At 37.1% G+C, this 24,734-nt stretch overlaps 1 protein-coding gene across 5 annotated transcripts in view; it reads right to left on the minus strand.

Annotated features, from left to right (window-relative positions):
* ZFHX4 (zinc finger homeobox 4) overlaps nt 1-24,734 on the minus strand; it is a 150,375-nt gene that overhangs the window by 76,553 nt on the left and 49,088 nt on the right. The gene's annotated exons all lie outside the window — the stretch shown is intronic.

Genomic DNA, 24,734 nt, shown 5'->3' on the forward strand with positions numbered 1-24,734 from the left:
AAACATATTTTAGTTAAACTAACGTAGTTCCATTTCACAGGCACAACAAATATATTCCAAAAATAAGAATGGCAACGTACTGCAAAAACAATCACTTTACTGCTGAGAGTTCAGTATGACTTTAGGATCTTTCTAACTCATTACACTGGACTGCTTTTTCCTTCAGGTATCAAATGGTACAGGTGGTATTTATTTGTCCTAAGATTAGTTAGATTATGGTTGGTATCCTGAAATTCTTGCAGACAATAGTTTCTGTATAGGTTCAAACATGTTGATTTCTACTTTCCTCTCCCTCTTGTTCCCCCTCTGTCTTCCCCACCGCTATTTTAACATCTGAAAGTGGTTACTAACAAACTGGTAGGTGAATCTTTCCAACACTATAGAGACATGACACATAGAGTATATTTTTGTAAACTCCTACAGCCTCCTTTTTTCTCTCTCCCCTTTTATTTTTGTGTCAGCTTGATGTGGTGAATTAAATGCCAATCCACAAAAAAGTTACAAGTCTGTGACTATATTTTCTCCCACTCTTCTCTGAGCCACAATAAAAAAGAAAATACCAGCACAAGCACCCGACAAGCACCGTATGGTGTGGATCATCGCCTGTGAAAATAAACATCACAATTAGCCCCATCAAAACTCTTCAGAAAGTTCAAAGGAAAAGATTCGTGAGTACCTTGAGCTCTATATCCTTTCCTCCAGTATCAACATCTAAAGAGTATACCCAAGCCTTGACCTATACAGAAGCAAAGCTTTTCTGTGCCATTCAACCAGCACATCCTCCAGTAACATCCAAAAGGGAAAAGGCAATCCAGAATATTACCTTCTCCAGGGTTTCAGATCTATGGATTTGCCTAAGGCCACAGAACAGGGGGTTGGAGAAGGTTGGGCTTTATACCATATAATATACAAAAGCACTTTCTGGAAGGGCAGATCAAATTAAACTCCTTTTTTTTCGTATGTAAATGAAGTAACCATTTAGACAAATTAGTATGCAGCCAATGTTATTTCTAGAATTTAATCCCATATTTATTAATAAAAGCAGACAGGTCAACTCACAGAAAAGTGCGCTTCCTTGCAATGCAAACAGAGCTTTCCGTTCCATACAGTATACCTGGTGGGGATTCTTACACCAGTTGGTTCAAAATGAATAAAAATTACATTAATAAAAAGGAGCAAGGAGAATCTGAAAGCCTCATTTCCTTTTGTCTAAATCCAGGACTGTCCAGTGCAGAATATTGTTCCCTGTAACTTGGATGTGTGAAGAACAGCAGGCTCTGCCATTCAGCTTGCCTCATCAGCTGTGAGTTTTAATTTGAAGCACTTTTGCATTAGACTTACTTTTTTGCCAGCCCATCCTCACTAAAGTTGCACCACCTAAAGCATTCAGCCAGTGCTCTCCCCCCAAGCTAGCCAAGCATATCAAGTGTGCCTGCAACACTCACAGCCTAATGAACAATGCACAAAAACAAAAGTAACAGCAAGACTCCTATTATCTGATCTTCCGTAAAACACAAAAACTGCCTTCTTTGGTACAGAGGAAGTGCCAGTAAGCCTGCAGGTGTGAGCCAGTTAAAAGAAAAGGCTTTGGCTAAATAGATTCTTTGACTGCCAGGGATTAGAGTCATGGCACCAGTGGTAACACACATCTTTTCCTTTAATTTACAAAATTTTCTCACGAGTTTGCAAGAGTTCACCCCATCAGGGGCTTTCTGAGGCCATTGAAATGTCTTAAGTTTTAATTAAGTTGGAGTTGTCAGAAGAAAGCTTTTTTGGCACAGAGTCAGGGTCATTAATTACTGCTATCTTTGTTTCTTTCAGAAAAAAGAACTCTACTGACTTGTTGGGTTACTTTTACAGCCTATATTTTCTATCCCGCAGTCCTTATTCACCTCCAAGCAAGGCTTGATTAAGCAGTTTACCAATTACTTCCATCAATCTGATTTACAAATCCTATGGGTAATCTTTACTTCAGAAGCTTTTCTCTCTGCTGATTTGAGGTACAGTAGTAATGAAAGCAGCATTACTGTTAGAACCACAGAGCATTTTAAAATTCTAGATTTTTTCATTCTGAACACTACTTGAATCACATTCCTGATTTTACCATTTCATACTCATCCTTTTATACACTTATAGCTGCATTGCCAGCTATTAACAGACACAGGCTGCACTGCAAAAACTAAGCAGAATAAACATAAATTCCATGCTAACCTGTAATTTTGGGGTGATATTTCATGCTTTCTATCAATCAAATAAATACCTGCAAACAAACTGGCATTTAAATAACAGTACATGGTATCTTCATTTGATAATAATAGTAACTCTTACTAGCTGCCATTTACCAAAAAAAAAAAAGTCTAAGAATGATTAACTAATAATTGTTACCCCGTAACAATTATTCACTGGTATAAGTAAAGGCTAATTTGTAGACTTTGTTTCTACCAGATGCATTCACATCATAAAAAAGCCAACACCTCAGCTGGCACTAATTTGCTGCTTCATCAGAGATTGAAATATGGGGAATGCACCGTCTCCCTCATTCCTAGAGATAACAGCCTCGAGGCTCAGTTTGAAATGCAATTCATATAGCAATATGCTATATATCCATTCCATAGACAAATATGAGAATTTGATTTCCAGGGCTGTCCACTCTATGCCTCTGATGATCACTAACTTCACATGTCTACACAATTAACATATATTCCTCTAAGACAAATACACCACAGTTTAATAGTGATATGTTTTCAGACACCTGGTTAATTCTTGGTTTTATACAAAGTATTTTGCATAAATACCATTATTATTCTTAGAAAGCATGAAACTATATATCTTTCTAAATACGTGACTTGTTCATTTAAATGAAGTTTGTTTTATCAAAATCCCCAAATTCCTTGAAGCCTGCAGAGGGCCCATGTTAAACTACATTTTTTGTACTGTTTTTAATAAAAACATTGACAAAATAATGTTTTTCAGAAACCCTGACTTGGATTTCTGATTTATGGAGTATACTTTACCATTTTGAGCTACTCAGCTCAGCAAGTGGTTGCTCAGAGAATGCAAGACTTGAAATGTAGTATAAATTATTTTGATCCTCCCTTGGGTATTTACTTAATTTCTCACCCATTTACTGTACTTCACATAAAATGGCAGAAGCAAGATAGAAACTATTAAAAGCTAGGAACACTACCAAGAACGTTAACCAGTTCAAAAGAGTTAAGATACCTACATGAACAGAGGCAATCCACTGTTAGAGAAAGTATGTTGCTGCTATGCATTGTGTCTGTTGGCTACCCGTTTCCTAAATGTAGCATCAAAAATAAAAACCCCATAGCAATTACAACAGCTATTTGGTAAAATTTTGAAAACCAATTTTATACAGAGATTCTAAAGCTGTACTGATACTTCTTATAAAATAGACGTCTATTTATTTGTGTCAATTTATTTGTAACAATTTTACTGTGGCACCAATTGCCAGACCATCATAGAATTGCATCAGTCCTTTTTACTGTTTTCATTTTTCTCTCCTTAGTTAAGACCTTTTCTAACACCAAATGCAATTCAGCCAATCTATTTGTGTCTGCAGGATGAATATATATAGGGATATGTATCTGTCATCGTACCCCAGAATTCGTACTTGCCACATACAATCACTTTACCACCCACTTGGGCAGTGTCTACTTGCAACTTTTTGTTGAACTGCTCTTGAAGCGAGAGATTGAGAAAGCCAAACCTCAGGGATATCATCTCCCACCCTTGTGTCTGCAAGGCCGCAGCTGACATTAGTGTGAGTTATGTTATCTGTATACGCAGAACCATGAATGGACACTTTATAACTTTACATTGTTTTCTCTCTCCTCCAGTAAAGACCTCACCCAGCTTTTCAGAACTTGAGCTTACTTTTGCTATTTTTCTCCAGTAGTTGAAGAGCATCTTTAAAATTCATCTCTCTGTCTACATAAATACACAAAGGAACAAGTTCATTAAGTTAAAAAAAAAAGAAAGAAAATCTATCAGGATAGCAGTGTTAAAAAGCCCTTTAAGGGGCTTAATATGCTTTATTCTACAGCTAAATGTGCAATTTTAGACCTTTCGTGACACGATGAGAAACAGGAAATTTCGATAGTTCAGTTCTGATCTTAAATGCTCAGCATGTGCACTAGCATATATATTTTAAAAAATGGCAACTTTTACATGAATGCAATAAATCAAAAGCTTCTTTAACAAGCTGATTTAACAAGATAGCAAGATGTGTATTCAGCAGAGGAGGTGGGACTCAAGCTCAGTAAACTGAACAACTCAAACTTAGCACAAATACTATGATAAAAATGAAGAGTTTGTATACCTTTTCCAAATATTCATTTGAACTTCTACTTTTTAATATTGGTCTTGCTCTTCTTTCCTAACCCTTAATTTGTTTTGTTCTTTTTTTCATTTTTGGGGGGCAAAACCAAACAATACCTCTTTGTTCAATGTTCCTTGTAAATAACAGATTATTCTCTTGCAATTTTTGATCCTTTGCATGATTTTAGCTTGGTATATGTAAACATATAACCAAGCTACTTGACCTGAAGAGTTTCGCTCTGTCTTAATAAGTACACTACTAATAAGCGCAAGTAAGGGTGGAGAGAAAAAAAAAAAAGTTCTGAAGTATGATTACACTAGTAGAACCTCCTAAATGTGATGCTTATTTCAAGGTGAAATCCCCTTTCTGTTCTTTACCAAGGAACAGGTTATACAACAGTGATACAGTAGCAAAAGTGGTCTGCCTTAGATTCTGCATGGACTGAAGGTCAACAGACCAATAACTTTTCCCTACTGATACTAATAGATACTTCTATAAAGTAAAAGAGAGCAGTAGACCCTTTCATTTTCATAAAAAATGAATTTTCAGTAACTAAAAGTCCTTGTTGTTTGAGGCTATAATATAAACATTACTGTAATACATATTTCTCCATATTACTTTCTTTATCAATATGTCAATACACTTGCTTAGATTCTACACTGCTCAGTGGGACATAAGCAACTATAATGGATAATATCCAAATATTCCCTGTTCTGTGAAAGACGTGGGTAAGAGAGAGAAGCACATAGCCAGAGATCTCACCTGACCCTTTTATTATCTCTGTAGGTGATAAATATGCTTTTGCATTTAAGAAACAGGGCATGGGCAAACAGGCCCAGGCAAATAGGACCCAGTTAGCTTCCTAGAATCGCTAAAAGCAGAGAGAAACGACTGGATAGAAATCAAAACCACACAAGCACCCAGACATGCCTGTAGCTGTACTTATTGAAGGGCTATGAGCAACTGTTTCACCCTTTGTTACTGTACTTCAGGAGATACCCTTCTAACCACCCTGAGGGTCCCATATTCTGCTTCTGCAAAGGCAGCTCTCTTCTAGGAGAGCAAACCTGGGTAAAAGGACAGGTCAGTTATGCAAATTGCAGAGTAAATTATCAAATTTTACCTGTCATCTACATTAGAGTGGGGCATACATATTACTATATATATGCATGCATGCATGTGTGTGTGCGCGTACACACACACACACACACACACACGCATATGATGTGACTTTTGACTGAGTGGCTGAAAAATACTCAAACTGCAAATGTCCAAAAATAGGGGCAAGGATAAGCATGCTTTACAATGGTCTTTTCTTCTTGGTAGTCTTCTTTCATCTACTATCTCAAGGAAGAAAATTAATATACACTACTACAGATCACCTTGCAATGAACTGATCCACTTGGGCTGAATAGGGGCAGTTTATTATGGTTAGTTCAGTGCCAGGAGGTCATGGTTAACAAAATATCTGACTCAGAAAAACCTGAAATTAACATGTTTGATGTGCAAAGATACTCAGTTAAACAATAACTACTGTTCATTTTACTTTCCTTGTATAGAAACATGAAAATTAAAGCCAAAAAAGACATGCAGCATTCATCCATCCATGCAGAATGACTTCCTATTATATGTTTCAAAATTCATTGTCCAGTCTCATTTCACTATGAGGGAGCTTGCAATTACTACACCTATTCATATCTATTATTGTTTTATAACATGCCTAAAGCTGTGTGCAGTATTACATCTGTGGTCTTATACTCTACAGAAAGGCTCCATCCCATTTCTGTTCTAGGATATGACGCAAGCAAGAACAAAACTGTTGGGGAGGAGAAGGGGTTGGTTGCCGTATCACATTACAAACGCATATCCAATATGCTGTCCACTACCACCCCTAGGCCTTTTTTCAACATCAGTTCTTACAAGCGTCTTTCTCCTGCTGAATATCTGCGTTTCACATTATTATTTTAGCAGATGTACCAGATTCCATTTGCCAGGTTGAATCCCATTTTGTGATTTCATGTCCATATTTCTAACCTGTCCTCACTTCTTTTTATATCTTCTTTTTCTGTTCTTGCTGGTGTTGGCAACACCTCCCAATTTTAGTATGACCTGCAGATTTAATGAATGGTCTGTTTACCTTCCCTTCCTTAATCAGCTGATCAACAAATTGGGTCTGTCACTGACATCTGCAGAATACCTCTGGACACCTTCCTCCATCTGCAGAATACAACCTGTACTCCTGCAACCGACTGGAAAATGCACTTGGCAATATGGTCATATTCAAGTCCACCTCAATGCCTCACCTCCAGAAAAAAAATTTTGCAAATTTCTTTATCAATCTCTACATTTAGATGAAGAGCTATGAAATTCTTCCCTCCATAATATTTTATTATTAAATCACAGTTTCCAAATATTTTTGACTGATTTTCTGCATTTAAGTTGTTTTATTACCACTCTATTACATGCCTTCTGGAACTGCACTAACATGTTTCATTTCTGTTCTCCTGGCTGGACCTTCAAAGCTCATGCTCTCCTCCATGTTTCTCAGAAAACAGCTGGAAAAAGTGCCACTAGATGGCATGATCCCTCTTCTTCCTAAGCCCATAAAAGCCCCTGGGTATGCCCTCTTGGGACTTGGTGTCTGGAAGAGTAAAAGGGAGAACCAAATTATGACTTTCCACCTGAAAAAACTGTGGGAAAGCAGGCTCAGAAGCTTCTGCTATTAAATCAGCACTTTTCTTTCCATGCTGTGTGAGTGTGTGTGTGGTTCAAGAACAAACTGGGGTCACAAGAGCCCTTTGAAGCAAAGCCCCATCTCACTCATCTACACAAGAGGCATCTGAGGCGGCCAGGCAACAGGGAGGAGGCAAGTAGCACCTGTCTGGATATTCTTGGCTTCCTGGAAATGCCTTCGGGCTTGGCAAGTGGAGACAAGAGAAAGTATGGGATAAAAACTTCAGAGTCAGAGCAATAACATTCGTTATCTTATTTCTTCATCATTGTTATTATTTCCAGTAGGCCACAAATCTTTATGCAATCATGAAGATATGCACATATAGAAAATGAACCACAAAGAACTTGTTTTCCTAGTGTTCTCATTCTTCATATAACTTTACTTTTAGGCCATCTTCTACTAGGTCATATCAAGTCATAAGTTAAATCATTTTTGGGTAAGGATGATTTCTTATGGCTTCAGAAAAGTGCCTATCACACCACTAAGCATTATAAACAACAACAGGCAGCCCTACGGTAATTAACAGAATTGCTCTTTTTTCTTTTATTAAAGATTGGTATTAGATTTGCTTTTCCCCAATCCTATGATAATTCCTCACTTGTACGTTACTTTTCAAAAATAATTACTAGCGATTATGTAAATTCATTATCCATGTCTCTTAAGACCATACTATGCTTATCATCCAGACCTGCTGATTTGCATTTATTCCGTTTTTTCTAAGTATTGCCTTACTCTTTTTTATCAACATCTATTTTGAAAAGGTCTTAATTACTTGTTCTATTATGTCCTTACTCCTTTTATTTTTCTTGTCAAAGACTGATTTTGAAAGTAGCTCAGTGCATCAGCCATTTCAGAACCAGCTTTCATTTTGTCACCCTCTTCATTTATTATTGAGCTTGCTTTTTCACTCCATTATTTCTTTCTTTCTTTTTTCCTCCAATATATTTGAAAAGCTATTCTTATTTACCCTGGCTCCTTTGGCTAGTATTAACTCATTCTGCTTTTGCATTTCTTTTAACTTTTCCAAGTCTTTTAAGAGTTTTAATTTTCCTGGTTGTTCCCTTCTTTAATTTTTGCTCTAGGGCAGATTTGACATCCACAGATCTTTGAGCAGTCCCAAGTGCAACTAGAATGACTTCTCCTTATCCCATATATTTTCATCCTTCTCAAAACTATAGTTCAGTGCATTTTAGAGAGAGGAATTGAAAGTGTTGCAGCTGGAAAATGTGACTGGAGAGAACTGATTGCTATTTTCAACAATGATTGAGCTGTAAAACATAACAATTTGACAATCTAGTGACTCAGTTTCTCCATCAATAAAACCCGTAATTTATTTGTGTCTTCAGAGGACTGCACTAACACTTATTTAATATTTCTCATATGCTTTGAGTTCCTGATGTGTCATAAATATGGAGATTGCTATGATTTTATGGTGTTCTCCTATTCTCAGGCTCCTGAAGAGGAGAACAGGCCAAACTCCTTCCTCCCTTTCACATGCAAATGCCTTGAAGTACCTAAAAATGAGTCTAGCTCAAAGTATGCTTTAGTAACAAAAGGCCTTTTCAGTTATTATATATGAGTAACATTTAAAACACTTCTTTATGTACATTAGGTGTGATTTTCTGTCTGATTAGCTGTGGGTAAGCTGCAAAACATCCAAATACCTATCATGTTTGGCCATTTCCTCTATTTACAGAACTTTAAAAAGACTTTGCTTTAAATATGGTGTGTTTTACAGCGCTACTGTGCTTATAGCTAGTCATATCCTAGTAAAATTCCACCTGCCAGGATTCAGTGTTCTTTCAACAAATGAAAAATGATTACTTGCAAAGCTATGGAAATAAAGTTGAGAGCAGTAGCGGAACACAAGAGAGACATTCCCTGCCCTGAGTTACAAAGGAAACAGTAAAAACTATCTGCTAAATAATTTGTCAAATATCTAACTTTGTTGCCACTACTTAACTGCTTAAATGTGTGAACAAGTACAACAGCAACAGACACAATAGTCTATAAAGAGGAGAAAAATAGAAAGGGACCATAAAGTCTTTTATTTTAATAGGACAGTTAGTCAAGAACAGCAGCAGTAGACTCAAAAATCAAGCCGGTTCCTTCTTACTTTCATCTCTTCCCTTCCTCAACGCCCAGTTTTGGAAGGAAAATAGAGATGAAATTGAAAATTGAAATACTAATTTTAAATTTATGGATATCCAAATCCCATATATTCAAACAAACCCCAACGTAATTAGAATACCCTAGTGAAAATAAATGTCCTGATCATTCTTCCCCTCTTGAGTGCTCCACTTTTCCAGGTGGCTGCAGCCAGATCTCTTGGAATAATGGAATACTCAAATCATTGATACTTAATTGTACTGGATTACTGTTTGGCAACGAACCAAGTAGTTGGCCTGGGGACAGATCATTTTATTTAACGGCTCATCACCAGAACCTCACCAGCATGCAAACAGAAATCACCATTCTGCTGCTGCCAAGAAGCTCTGAGGACCCAAGGGGCTAATCACACCTGGGAGCCCCTCTGTCTAATGGCATCCACAGGTAAGTGACCATTTAAAAAAATAGAGAACAAAAGGCAAAAAGACAATGTAAAACTTGAAGTGATGAAGACATAAAAATCCTGAGCAAAAAGACATGCTTATCTAAAGTAAAAATCAACCACATTCAAAACAACTATGTTTTTTTCATGGTTAATTACCATTACACTTACAATAGCTTGTTACTTATTGTTTGTGTAATTCAAGCTTGAGGGAAGAATATGTGAATAGCCCTGCTCCAAAAAAGTTTCAAGGAAATAATTTATGAGAGCTCACAGATAAGAGCCTTTAGATTTGACATTTTGATTTTTATAATAAATTGTTGTATTTAAAAAGTAAAACATCATGTAAATTAATTCATCCCTCCAGCAACATGTAAAAATGCCTCCGACGTGTTGCAACAAACATTCAGTCTTCAGCTATGTTCATTATAATGTTCTACTATAATAATAAGTGCTCTGTAAAGCAATAAGTAAAACTACACACTGCCCGATTTAGAAATGCAACTTCCGTCTCCTCTTGTCCTTAAGCAGAAGCAAATGTCATTACTTTTGTTTTATTCTCTCTTGTACTGTGACTGGGGAAAAAGTTATGAAAGACATTTCATACGACTGGTTATGAAAGACATACAGCACGGCAGTGAAAAGTTTTACTCAGGCCGTAACAGATATATAAAAAATAACATTTCTCAGGGAAGCGAAAAACCAGGCATCAAAAGTGATTCTATTTCCATCTCCAAGCAAACAGGTGAATGGGGGAAAGAAACTAAACTCTGTCAGCTATTTATTTCTTCATCCTTCTGTCCTTCTTCACCTTCCAAATTAGCAGCTGGGTCCTTCATTGTTAAATAAAGCTTACTCCTCGGCTTGCTCACAAAAATCACAGTTTCTCTTCTTTTTTTGATAGTATCTCTCTCCACACAAATTTTGTTTCGTTTCGTTTTGTTTTTTCAAGCTGGGACAAAGTAACTCCTGCCTGCTGCCTGCTCCTGGTTCAGAACGAAGGCCTGAATCATGAAATCCCAGTGAAATAGGAAGATCATTTCTTTCCTGTCACCAGGCTTTCCAGGGATACTAAATATACAGGGTTGGCCTGGCTTTTTTTGACTTTGTACCTCATGGCAGTCGTCCCCTTTCGTAAGTGCTGCTTGCTGCAAGGTCAGAATTTTTTCTTTAAGTACTGAGTAGACTTGGGATTGAAGGTGCTCATCTGAAGAAATAGACTTTAGAGCACAGAAATAGCAGAAATAGGTTTCTAGGTACAAACATTAAAATAAAAATATCTAATATGAAAAAATGTAAGGTACAGTTTACTGTAGGCTTTCCTTAATCAGGAGATTTGTAGGCAAGACTGACACATATGCTTCACAAACATACATAGGAAGGAACATATAGATATCTTTGCAGATACTGAATTTGTATGAAACACTGTACTAGCATAGTAGAAAACAGCATCAGGTTACCCATGCAATAAAGCATGTTCTGATGTGATAAAGCCTATTCCGATGCGCTTGTGCACATTAATACACATATGCAGGAAACAGGTACGTATATATACATGCATGTGACACAAAATCAATGTTGCAACACGTGACATGCCCTGATATACCAATTAATGTCTTAAACCTGTCCGTTCTGAATACTACACTTATCCAATCAGAATAAGGAGCTAAAGTAATAGAGTGCAAAAGCAAGCACTAATTAAAAGTTCATAGATGAGCTTCTAGAAATTATACATTTATGGTAAAAGCAATTGAACATACAGATGTAATGATCAGGATCACTGAGCAAAATCTTGCATAGAGTAACATATACATATAATAAACAAATTGCCTCCTGGTGCTACCAATAGTAATATCATAAAGATGATAGCTACTTTCTACAAATAAATCTAAAATGACCTTTTGGGCCACATACAGCCTGTAATATTTTGTAATTTACTTTCCTTGATAATCATTTTACTGGAGGCCTGAGTTTTCCTTAATTTGCCATTTAGGATGAGTTAACTACAAAGACACCAATGAGCAGAGACAGTGAATTAACTGGGATTAGAAGCAAAAAGGTCTATTAGGCAGCTAATTCTTTGAACACCGGACCACATAATTTTAAATGACTTAAACATCTGTACAAGAAACAAATAAATCCCTAAGTATCAGATCCTGCAGTCTTTACTCAGGCAAAATTCCCATGTACTCACGGGATTTGACCCTTAGTTGTGAATATACACAGGTTCAGATCATCTTTTTCAAGCTCAAATGTGGAAATTCTCTTTGGACCAGAGAAGTCCTCAGGGAAGGGCTTTCTGATACCGCAAGCATCCAAGATACCAGTCTGGGCTAATCACTAACAGGTTAGCATCTCTGAAAATAATACTGTCTAACAGCAGAGGAATGTGCAGTCTGGTTCTCATAAAATTTCAAACCTGGGACAAAACAGAGGAATCTGGTAGGGCTACCTCTTTTTTTTTAATCCGAATTAATAACACATTATCAGTTTGGTAAGAAAATATGAACTGTTATTATCAAGTTTCCAGATATACAACGAAACTTGGAAGCAAATGTAGTAGTAAATATTTGCTACTGCATATACACAGAAGATGCTGCATATTGAGTACTTATTTCTCAGTGTCATTACACTCTATAAATAGTTTATTATGTCATTATAAAACTGTAAAATCATTCTAAATTTTAACATCCTTTAAAAAATGAAAAATAAAAACCACCAAAGCACAGAATTATCAAGAGTAAGTCCATCCTCAAAAAAAAATTTTTTTTTTTAAGAAAAATAAGAAGTTCACCTGGAATAATGATGTAACGACCAAATTCTAATACATGTCAGTCTGCTAGCTTTAAAAGTAACCAATACAAAATTGCATGCAGCTTACTAATACCTTGTGGGTTTTTTCTATTACTTTCTAAAAAACAGTCACTGTTTTTGTTTTTTGGGTTTTTTTGGTAGCAGGGGGACCTTCTGTTTTAGATGCTCAGCTTGAGACAGCACAGGCTGCAGCACAAGCCCAATTTTCACAAAGGTTGAACGCAGCAGGCTAGTATCTGCAGGTGCTCAGCACCTCTGCAAATGCAGGTGCAAGGTACATAAACCAGGGCATCCCCATTTGACAACCTCTTTTGAACAGCTGGTACAAAGTGCTGGCAAACTTTTGCTGGCCAGCCTGGTGGCTGATGGATTTATATTCATCCATAAGAGAGAGCCCAGGGTAGCAGATGCCCACAAAGCAAAGGCAAAGTTTGTCACCTGGGGAAAGCATGCAGAGATCAGAGGAGCTAAGTACTGCTACAGAAACCCTCGTTCCCAGCAGGCGTTTTATTTCACTTGCAGGGGGTGTCCCTGGCTAAAATGTCCTAAGGACCCACAGACTTGCATTTTGCACAGCTCTATTCTCCTTTATTGAGAATCTTTATAAAATTAGGGGGAAAGGGAATATTAGGTCTCCCTTCTCCATTGCTCATGCAGCATACCTCCAAAGCAGTATATCCAAAACCCCTCATAAGAGATCTTAGATGTGTACAGCAATCAAAATGAGGTCACAGTATGAAAAGGGGTGATATCTACTACATTTCAATGTTTGAAAAAGAGAAGGGACAAAAATTTCAGAGCCACAGAAGTGAATCTGCAAAGACACAATACACAAGCATCAGAACTGGTAGAGAAAAGGAACTCCGTGTAAGTGAAGCAAAATTAAGAATATTTTCTGATGTTATTGACTGAGGGCAAAAAAATATTTTTCTTATGCACAAGTTACTTTAAAACATTAGACATGTGTCCTGATACTTATTCCTAGATATTATATTGTGCTGGCCTACTGAAAAGCAGAACAAAAAGAACAAAGTCTCTTCCCATAAACAAAAAAAATCGTGATGGCAAGTGAATCCCAGTTTATCACTCTGCCTGGAATTCCTATTGCAAAAACACAAAAGTCTGATTTATTTTTAAAGCATTTTAAACACATACCAACATTACTTGGAGTCAGGCCAGGTAAAAAAATTCCATCAGAACTGACACCCTACAAACACATGTTACCAGTAACCGCTATTGAGCCTAAAGAAATAAATGAAATGCTATACCTTTGGCAATGCAACATTTGGCACTATGTCAAAGATTCATAGCAGCAAGGTATATATCTACTTTAAATATACAGTAAGCTCAGGACTATGTATTAATCACATTTCTCCCCTTTAAGAGAAGTCTTTTGCCCCACAACTTTTAAAATCAAATTGTTTTTTTTTTAAACTCTAACACTATGCAACGTGTATTCCATAGCTGACAAAAATTCATGACTACAAATTCTCCCAAAATGTAATGCTCAAAACCCCCAAACTTTGTTCACTGTTATTTAGAGTCTAGCTTTGAAAACAAAAGGAGAGGAAGAACATAGGTGATGGTCCTTTGAGGCGACAAAACAACTTCTTGAAAATGTTCTCTCTAACAAAAGTGATAGAAAGGTTTATTAGGGTTCCAGGCATTTCTAGCAAAAAAAGGCCTGAAAAACTTTGATCATCATCTTAGCAGCCAATTAAAAATGAGGGAGAAAAAAGGCAGATTTTATATAAACAAGGTTGATTTCTGTGGTTAAAGGCTACCTACAACATCCAGGTTGGCTGTTAGGTACTCCCCACAAAACAACCCAAAACAAACAAACAAACAGCAATCCCCAAACAGGCAGTAATATTTCTGAAAAGCACTTCAAAATCCTATGTTACACTTACAAAGTGTTTTACAGCAAGCACATGAGGAGGTTTCAAAAACCTGAAGATTGCCTTGTATTTTGGGGCAATTTAGACTCATGGCTATTGCAAGAATGTGTTTCCATGTGAAGAAAACAAACAAAAAACAGACCAGGTATCTTCTCTGAATAAAGCTTTGACTCAGCTGCTGAGAACATAAACTCACCCAGAAGACTGAGAGCAATTTTCATCTCTCTCCACTCGGACCTTTTGTGCCGGCATTTCAGTACTGCTTGTGGCATACACCCGCTGAAGTCAGGAGGTGAATGCTGCATTTGTACCTCTCCTTAGATAGCATGCTGAAAAAAAGCCCTACGCCACTGCTACAGCATGTGGCAGCACAACAACAGAGATTTTACGGCAAAAGGTATGGGCTTGAAAGATTTAAAGGGTAAAACCACGGATATTCAAATGGGATTGCATGTTGACCGGTAGGTGAAATCACATGTGTCTCTGGTGCTGGGGAGAGGCGTTAATTTTAAAATGTGCTTGCAAGGGGAAAGGCGCAAGGAAGGGATGGCCTTTGTCCTACTCAGCCTCTAAAAGTAAATGATATCACCTTTTTGGAATTTTTTTCTGGTAATGAAAGCCACGGTGGGCTGGAGGGAGAGAATAAGGGACATCTGGATCCTCTTCTGGAATGACAATTAGGCAGTGGTCCATATTAACAACAAGCAGCCAGTAAAATCACCCAGGCTCATGCATCAGATATAAAGTGATTACCTTCAAATACTGATTTTACAGCAAGACTGGTCCCAGAGGTTATAATGGCTGTTGCTTGTTTCTATGTGGACGGGTTTTTGAGCACTGGAAGTGAACTCTGCAAGGAACTATTATTTCCCAACAAACATTTTATGCACTTTTGGTGGTTAGTGCCATGGAGACTATCCCAACAATCAATGCCTCTAAGGGATTAGAAGAAATTATTGGGCCAATGTGTTTTCTTGTTCCTCTCTTTCCCCATCTTTTATGTCACAGTGACTTTGGACATTTTGTTAAGAGACTGAAAGTTCTCCAGTTACTCTAACAAGGCTAGTGAGTCACACAGATGCCTAGTGCTTGAAGAAGTTGGGGTCTGGATAAGATAATGGCATAAGGCTCCAGATATATGGACAAGGTTACATTGCTTCACTAGAGCACATTGGGAAATGCACAGAGGCATTGTAGGGCTGAATGGACATTCAACCCTGCTACTGGGTTTTTACACTTGCAATGTATGGATATTTGGGGATATGCCACATCTGGGTATCCAGAAGCCAGAAATGAACATGGGTGCTTTCCAGAAGAACTGCATATGCTTCTATATGGCACTCATCACCGCTGTTTATTCCGTTCTTCCAGAAAAAAAAATGATTTGAATGCAGCCTTTCCCAAAATCTACACCAAATCTGAGCTGCCTTTGAGAAACTCTAAGAATCATGATGACAATCTGCAGCAGCCTATGATAGCTGGTGTGGCCACCTGGGTCTCCAGAGAGCATCCAAAACCAGCAGGCCGTTACAGGGCCAACGCTCTCCGAACCTCACAGCTTAGGCACCTACTATACGATCAGCCCTAATGCCCTCAAATATGCATCTCTTGTGCACTTCCTTCAAGGGCTACAGTAATGCTTTCTACTTCTGGCCACTTGTGAAGACCACTGGAAAATGGCAGCTAGGGCTGAAAGCAGCTGCCCACTTAATTAGCAAATTTTCTCATAGATAGCACTTATGCTCTTGACACTGCAGCTGCTACCAGTTCCTATCTACATGAATCTTTAAGAATTTCTTTAGATGAGGATTTGCCAGAACATGTTAGCTAGCAAAACTTAAAAGCCTTTAACACATCTAAGATGGTTGAGTTAAACCTTCAGAAAGATCCTAGGTTTTAACTTGACTAGCTTCTAATAATAAAGTTTGCATTCTCTGATTATGTCATACGTTTGAAATGTGTTAGCTAGCACATTCACATCAAACTCATTAATTAAAATATTGGAACGTACACAATGCCTCAACTTCTGCCTCTCCCTCCTGACTGCATCCAGCAGCTGGTTGCAGATAAGGTTTATAACTTAGGGCATGATGAGGTGGTCTCAGAGAAGGTCGCCTCACCACAGAATTCAACTGATCTAACAAAGCTAAGGTTTGCTGATTTCTGGGAGGTACCGCAGCACTTATCGCATGAGCCCTACTCCCACAGAAAATGGACTGAGTTGAGAAATCTGCAGTTCTATGGGAATTTACTTCTTCATTTTGCATGATGCAATTTTGCAAAACTGTATTTTTCTTTTTTAATTCTGACCATTTGAGCTTAAAAATATCATGGGAGGATGTAAGAAAAAGGTTCCTTTTCATCTTTTCATTAAAAATGAGTATTTTCATGGTTAGAAACTCAAAACAGCATCCTTTACACTGACAGGGATCTTTATTTTGGATATACTACAAATTGACAACCTTTTGCTGTCTACTGACTGCTACTGATTCTCCCATAAAATATTACTTTTCTTTTCAACTACTGTTGGTCTATTAGGTATGTTTGGCTACACATATAACTTAAGGTATCAATATATCTATACACAAGATAACTCTCTTATTTACCCCAGATTATATTGCTTTAATTTAACACCATTGCAATACATAAAAGATTTGTCACCAACGCTCAGCTGAAAGACTTAACTCAATTATCACAAAAACACGTTGAGCAATCTACACCAACACACAGTTAAAATATATTCTCTTTCTGCATGGGAGGACATCCCTGATGACATCTTAAGCCTAATATAACATAAAATTAGGAGAAAACATCAAGAAAAATCCCCCTGCAGAAGTGTCATCTACAACATAGAGTGTTTGATTCTCTAGATGCACTCCATTAATGCAGACAAACTTTTAGAAACTAAAATCTTTGATGGAGGGACCAAGTACCCCTTATTAGATGTTCTGATGCCTTTTGAAATGTGCTAGAAGTTCTAATATAAATAAGAATAGCTAATATTTATATGCAATGTTATCACTGTGATAGGCCTTAAAATACTGTATATGTCTCTTGGCTACCTCTGAGAAGAGGATAGCATGTAATATCCCATTTTCTTGACCTTTCTTGCTGTATAATTTCACAAACTTTCAGGTGCATATCAGTAAAGCAGGGCTAAAACACTTGTCACTTGTTAGGTCTCCACTGGGCAGTAATGAAGGTGTGACTGCATTTTTACTGTGGGGTATATTCTTTCCCATTCAATACAATCGGGGAAATTAATAAAACATGAAACTTATAGTAAAAGCCAGATTATTTCTGGCTTTTACAGAGGTGTTAAGGGATGATGAGGACACAAGGCAGCTTCTCACTTTTGTAAGGTCTGTAGAAGAGCCAGACATGATAGCAAACTCTTATCCTCTAGATAAAAGGCCAGTTTTTTTTCCTCCCTCTTAGCCACCTCAAGGCCAGAGAGCATCCCAATGACAGAGGGGTGGAACTATGAACCACATTCATTTGCTTCTTCAATATTCTTAAGGAAATTCATCTGTAAGTAACTAGTCTATGTTTTAGTAGTTTCCTGATATACCATGTGCAGCAATCCAATGCAACTTTTACAGCCATGATAATAAAAAACAAAGTCGATGGGTGAAGTTTTTATTTAATTACTTATTATATTGTTCATGCTGTTATTCTGCTCTCGTGTTATCCCTTCTGATCCCTGGTCTGACAACCGTATTCAGTTTGGGTAGCACCTTATTCTCCAAAGAACATCACAATACCTGAAAGATTTGTTCCAGAAGAAAGTATTGTTTGTAAGACTGAGGTTATCAGAATACGGTCCTTGGATGATGACTCACTGGGCAGGAGTGTGGTGCATTACTCATATGCATTTACCATTTAATTGTACGGATTTTAATGTACAACTCATACCAGGATGCTCTAAATACTCAGTGTGAACAAAGCACAGATTAGTTGTGAAAGTGTCTGGAGACCTTCAAGCTTCCATGTCTTTCAGTTAAAACCAGCAAAACTAGAAGAAGACTGCATGCAGATCTTGAAATAATCAATAAGATAACCTCATCTAAAAACATTTCAGAAACAATGATGTAAAAATAGAAATACGTTAAAAAAAACCCACTTCTATATGGGCATCCAGTATAAACCTAATTGGGTCAAGTATTTTAATCTTTCTTTACATTGTTAGTATTAATGCCTAAAGGGAGAATTTTTCACAAAGCTATTTTATTTCCCAAGTTTTCATGTTACATATTTCCTTCTGATCTGATTGCTTAATACTGCTTCATTTATTTGCTAGTTGAGATATCCTACTCATTTATAGTTGCAGAATATTTAATCTTTATAAATAGTGTCTCTCTCAGACTTCAATGTCTATACTTTGAATATATTCAGGACTTTCAGGAAAAGCTTACAATGAACTGATGAAAATTGATCTGTGGTACAGTAACCAATTGATTTCTGTTAATGCAAATTCCATTCACTGATTTAAGAAAATAAACACAGGATGATTTTTTCCCCACTATCAATGTTTGATGCGACACTCAAGGATACATTTAAATCAGACACACAGAGCTCTTGGCTTGATGTAAGAGTGTTAGGTTAAACTCATTTTTTTAAAAAATTATATTTTAATCCCTAAAGGATAAACATTTATCCTCTAAGATACAGGGATAAAGATTTTAATGGCATCTTGCTCTGGGATTCAAAATAAATAAGGCAAAGATGAGTTTCCATCTTCTTAAAACTAAATTACAGAGATTAAAATATATAAACACAAAATGAATGTATTCCATTTGCATATTATATTTCGCTCTTAAAGTTGATATTGAAGATTAAGGGTCAGCATTTAATCCTCACTATCCTAATCCCTAAAATTACAAAGACAGGCATAAGTGCATGTCTGCTCCACTAAATTACCTTGAAAGAAAGCAAATTCCGGATGAAAAGGGAAGCATATTTATATTATGGTGATTTAAAATCTGTCGCCTAAACACATCTTCTCCCCTCTATCCATTGACCTAAATTGCACACTAAAAGCTTGCTTGTCTGCAAATGGGCAGCTAACACTTTGAGACAATCCAGAGATTCTTCACTTACGCGCAATCATGCCAACTATTTTTCTGACTACAGTAAACACTGTCTTGTTCATATTTTGCAGAAACAAGAGTCAAGTTATAAACCAGAAGAATTTCTTCACTGTTTTCAGCCCAATTCCTAGATATAGATAATTCTAAAAATTCAAGATTCTGAGAGAAAGCATATTACTGAAAATTAATGTCAACCATGCTCTGACTTACACAGTTGCAACTCTAAAGGGAATTACACCCCAGTGGATACTGTGCCTCAGAAGAAGCAAAATTGTAACAGAAAACATCCCTAGCCTCTAGAAGAAGAAGAAGAAAAAAAAAACTTATGCTAGAAGGTTACTAAGTGCTGCAAGACAGTACCTATTACACTCTATTTGGCTAGTTCTCTAAAATATTAGAATTTTTGATAGGTTACCTGGTTCAGCTTAAATTAATGACGGACCTGCCAATGATTTGAATAGGATGAGAACTTCACCCCTCACTTGTCTACTGTGTTCCCTTATCAATATTATCTTGCAACAGAGAAAAAAGCAAGAAACCAACCACCAAGATATACCAGGACATTAAAGACTAAAAGCAAACTGAAGCTCCTGAGCTACGTTCTTCCAGCGTTTTCTCCACATTTCTAATACTGCACATATTATAAGACTGCTACACCATACAATGAGAGAAAAATAGCTAAGCTGTACTTAGGCCTACAGATTTGCCTTGAGAATTATCTGTCTACTTTTGTGTCAAGATGCTTTAATATTTATTTTAGAAGAATTATTTTCTAATTTAAGCCATCTAGGAGAAAACAACTTTACCATGATTACCAAAATAAGAAGCTCTATAATTATGATCGTCAAAGGCACTAGATACCTTTTGTTTTTTGAAGTTTATTTATGATATATTTTATGCTCTAAACGGGGAGGGGAGGAAGAATACCTATATAAAACCTATTAGCCAATATGTTTTCCCTGTAAGGGCATTGTTACAACTAGCTAGAGGTTTTTTTCTACTTATCAGGATGTGTGGAGTTACAATAATATCACTACTTTTAAGAATATTTAGAGACTAAAAGACATCTCAAGCTTAACTAGCTCAGTTTGTTTTTTTAACACTACATATTCTTCCATTCAAAGCATATTTTAATATCATACTAAAATTGCTTTCCCACTAATGTTCATCTCCAGTAAAGATATATAAATATACATATATATAAAAACCTTCCAAACCCCAAACCTTCAATTAAAAGGTTCAATCATCTTAAAAAGAAAGAACACACAACAAATGCTGCTGTGATATTCAGTATTTCAGGGCCAAATCCCTGCTGCTTGGTCATGATAGCTACAAAAGCAGACTAATGAAAGCAGCAAAATTTATAATTAATTTAAATTCTGATGAAATCATACTGCTCTAATCAACTGCCTATCAAATGTCGGTGCAAATTACACTAACAAAAATAATTATTAGGACAGGTTGGTGGAATAAAATTTTCCATATACTCCATCTGCATAGAGAATGCCTGTGTGGGAATTACTTTTAATGAACAACAAATTACAATTACTAAACTAAATGAACCATCTGCCTTTTTTGTTTGTTTTCACAGTCTCACTGGTACAGGGTGCGCTGTCAGTTTAATTGCCATTCAAAATGGCAGACTGACCTATCGCCAGACTTGTATGCCCATAACATTTTTAACAGCAAACCCACAGCAGATGCTTTCAATTTTATGAAGAGGACAAGTATGTTTTATAAATATATTCAAAACATTAAAATTAAAGGCTGGCATTTAAATATTAATAATAAGGTACATGCCTGGTTCAGGCTGGAGGGCTTGTACTCCTAAATACCTCTAAGCCCTAAATTAAGACATAAAGTGTTCATGGACCAATAATAGCAGAAACAAGTCTTGATGTGCTTTATTAATAATTTTATTCAAGTAAATGTGTTTTTTCTCTAGTCTTTAATAAGTGATGACTTTTCTCAAAGGGGCATGCGCAAGGACTTGCGGTAATGATATCCGTTAACAAACTTTTACCAAGTATTTTAAAGAGCCTATCTGGCTATGTCATCAGGCATCTGCAAAAAAAAAAAAAAAATTAAAAAATGAAGAACAGTCTCTTATTAGCATATGTCTCATATTAGCTGAGCTTTCCCTGCCTAGTTTTCGGGGACCGTGCTATTGTGTAACAGTTGGAAGACTGACTCTGCACAACCGCTACGGGAAAAGAGAGTCCGATCTGGGCATGTACTTATAAAGAAGCTCCACTCTGTACTACTGCATGACACAAAAGGGATGGTGGAGGAGAGGCTTTTAATTTCCTTATATTACTACCTAGTGGCTACATGAGCAATATTTTCTAAAAGCTTTGCTTATCACTTATTATTAAAAAAGCTTGAAAATACTTCTTAAGTTGAACTTTTTCTGTTGAAGGAGTTAAAACAGTGAGCCCTAGAGACAAAAGATTCCTCTTTAGCTGCACTACTAAAATGCTTCAACCTAAACCTGAAAGTACCACTGCTACAGAGAAAACAAAAACAAAAATTGTTGGGACTGTGTCAGCATCCAGCGAATCTTTATTTCTCATTGAGACTGTCCACAAATGCCACCGTGATGTTTCAGTTTAGTCCCTGATTTTTAGTCCCTGATCTTTGTAAAAAGAACAGAGCAAGAAGGGCTCATATTTCTTTTGAAGGGCTTTGGTTCCTATCTTTTGGGATATGATCATATGATCAATAAAAGTAAATATTATTTTTACATTTTATTCTTAACATTATTTCCATGTTTATTTTCAATTTATTCTAAGTTATTGTGACAATTCATAAGACAAAAATAAGGGACAAAGAGATGGACATCACTCTTCTAATTATATTAAATCATTTAATGAGACATATATACGGAGTGATGCAAAGAGAAATCAACTTCTATTTTTAGCTCTCTATAAAGCTGGATAAGTGAAGGTGGCTTAAAATCACTCCTGTTTTAGGTCAATGTTATTTGTCATTGGCCATGCTAGAAGCCACTGCACATTGCTTCAGAATAATAGACCGAGCTGGTCTGCATGCCGGTGTCCATTCATATACCCATGTCTGACTCAAGGATTAAAATAATCCTTATTCCACTCTCCCTTCTACACAACTCTGTCTAAGTCTGGAAATGATGAAGGAAAACCGGATTCCTCTGTAAGAGTCTTTGTCTTAAAAAGGTACATTACAGTGCTTACATTATAATGTTCTTTCAATTAATATTTACAATTAGGTAGCTTGATAATACCAGCACTACTAACTACAGTTCTTTGCAGTTATGTGAGAAAGAGATCATAAAAGCCTATAAAATGTTTGTTCGGTCATTGAACATCATTAATAAAACTGCTTCATTCTGATCTTTACTTTCCAGTAGTCTTGCTTCTCTTGCTATTTGGGCTTTATTTGAAGAACCTCTTATTTGAAACCTTTCACTGGCTTCCCCCTCAGTTCACTTTCCTGGGTCTGGATAGCTTTGTTTGGGACCTCAGGAGGTCTGGATTGTTTATTCTGATAATAAGGTTCGCAACACTGGAGTTTGTCTTCCTAATCCTTGCCCAGTGCTGAGTACACCGTCAGCACCAAATGATTAATAATAGTCACCACACAGAGTTAACATGCCGCAGACTAGAAAATTTAACAAAATGTAGTGCAGAAAAAACTGCACTGGAAAATGCTAGGGCCAACCTGGACAGAAAAAAACTGCTCCCAGCAGCTGAGCAGCAGATGCCCCATCCTCTTTCAAGAGGTGAGATAAAATTGTGCTTCCTAGAGACTTGGAGAGATGCCGTGTCGTACTGAATCATAACCACTCTTAGAACGAGCTATAAAATATTTCCAATAAGCATGTGAGTTTAAAAAGCATATTCAAAGTCTGTAGCTTTATATGTTACAGCTAGGATATCAAATTATCTGTGGAGTAATGCTGCTGAATTATTGCACAAACATGAAAACACAAGTCCGCAGGACTGTGAATACTATTCTGAAGGGAAACTTCTTGTCATGTTGTTTGAGCAGAAGAAAATTAATTAGTTGCCAAATGGCCCTTTCTGCCTATTGTTTGTACTTCCAAATTAAATAAGTAAAACACTAATTATGACACAGACGCTCCTCTCCCATGCTGAGTGATAAACTGCCAAAGAGAAAAATAAGCCAGACATGCAGATTCGGTTGTTTACTGCTGGGGCATTATCTTGCCTTCACGAGACTAAAATTGCCAGTAGAAAGGCATCGTATTTACATTTGAAACACTCAGCTCTTGTACCCACTTTTGAAGTCTAAGGCTGTCCTCTGAGGAGCAGTCACTGAGGGAGGCCGAGAAGAGAAACCCAGGAGTAACACTATGAATCATGCCCTTGGCCCAGCTCTTCTGATATGCTGCCAGCGCAAGTAGCTAATATCAGATTCTCAGAAAAGCAGGGTACAAACATAAGCTGTTTAGAGAACCTAAACAACTGTGCAGGGCTACAGGAGATCCTTGCCTGACCCTAGAAGACGGTCTTTGTATATCTGGAATTCAACAATAATAGTGGAGAACCAAACGTGCTTGGATCTTTTTTGTTTTAGCTCACTTAATCAGAAACATCATTAATGTTCATCCCCTTATCCTTCTTAAAAATCCTGAAAAACTGTTGATCCGGATAACCCCCCACCGCAGTAGTGAATTTCACAGGCTGATTATTTGCCGCATAAAAATGAGGGTCTCTGAGTTTCACTGAGCACCACCTCAGTCTCCGAGTACAGTGTCGAGTAAAGGGAGCACATGGCTGGGTTTCACTCTGTCCTTCATCATTTTATATACAGCCCTAAGCCATACCACCTTGTGCTGTGATCCCTTCAGATCTCACAGGCTAAAGCAGGGTCAGCACTTGGAGGGGAGATCTCCAAGGAAAACACCAGTGCTACAAAAAAGAGTTTTGGTAATTCATTGATGGTGCTCTCTGTCTAAATTAGTAATGAGTCAGTGCCCTACCTTGCTGTTTAACAGCCCAATCCTGTTAGGAAATGTTTTCTTTTGGTTGAAACAAAGAACAGATTTCATAACCGCTTGTACTTAATAAAGTTATTAGGTACGTGGCACATTTTTTCAAAGGAGGAAGAGTGTTAAGACAAATGTCTTGGCCAAATTTCAACTTGTAATTATGTTTTGCCTACCTACAGGCAATTCCCTGTGCAGTTTCACTTGAATTCAGCTTTTTTTTTTTTGTCTGCCTTGAAAATACTTGCAGTGCAATGTTGTTGCACCCAGTTAAAGGCTAGCTTTCTCCCAGCACACCAGCATGTACATGGAGATGGC

The sequence above is a fragment of the Dromaius novaehollandiae genome, chromosome 2, assembly GCF_036370855.1.
Source record: "Dromaius novaehollandiae isolate bDroNov1 chromosome 2, bDroNov1.hap1, whole genome shotgun sequence".
NCBI lineage: Eukaryota > Metazoa > Chordata > Aves > Casuariiformes > Dromaiidae > Dromaius > Dromaius novaehollandiae.